Source organism: Rhipicephalus sanguineus, chromosome 6 (genome assembly GCF_013339695.2).
Source record: "Rhipicephalus sanguineus isolate Rsan-2018 chromosome 6, BIME_Rsan_1.4, whole genome shotgun sequence".
Lineage (NCBI taxonomy): Eukaryota > Metazoa > Arthropoda > Arachnida > Ixodida > Ixodidae > Rhipicephalus > Rhipicephalus sanguineus.
The window spans coordinates 8,735,209-8,735,857 of NC_051181.1; positions in this window are offsets into that span (position 1 = coordinate 8,735,209).

Consider the following 649-nt stretch of genomic DNA (forward strand, 5'->3'; position numbering starts at 1 on the left):
GGCCTTATACATCTTCTGTTAGTACATTAAGAAACCAATAGAAGTACTTATTTGACCAATACAACTTCTATTGGTCCAATAAGACACCAAAAGGCAGCTCCTATTTGAGCAATACAACTTCTATTGGTCCAATAAGACACCAATAGGCAGCACCTATTCGACCAATACAACTTCTATTGGCCCAATAAGACACCAATAGGTGATGGCTATTGGTATCTATTGGTACCAATAGAAGTCTTATACAACCAATACAGCTCCAATAGATGTCCTATAGAACCAATAGCGATTTTCTATTGGACCAATAGAAAATCCTATTGGTATTTTTGCTAGGGATCTGAGCTTCGTGCTGCATGCGGCCGCCAGTCTGCAGCTACTCGAAACCAAAGAACTTGTCGTAGGGGGCGCTTTTTAGCACCGTTTTCGCAGCGCCGCCTGGGCAGCCAGTCAGGCCTATAAGCATCATTTGCCGGCGGGAAGCGCGCGCGAGCCATCGTCTCAGTACGCGCTGTCTGCTACTCACCGAACATCGCAGGCCCGAAGTCTTCGTCGCGGAAGTGCTTGTTGCACACAAGACTCGTAGCGGATGGCTACTTGCCGGTTCTTAGCTTTACAACCCATGCTTCACGCTGTTTCTTGTCCCGCGGTTACC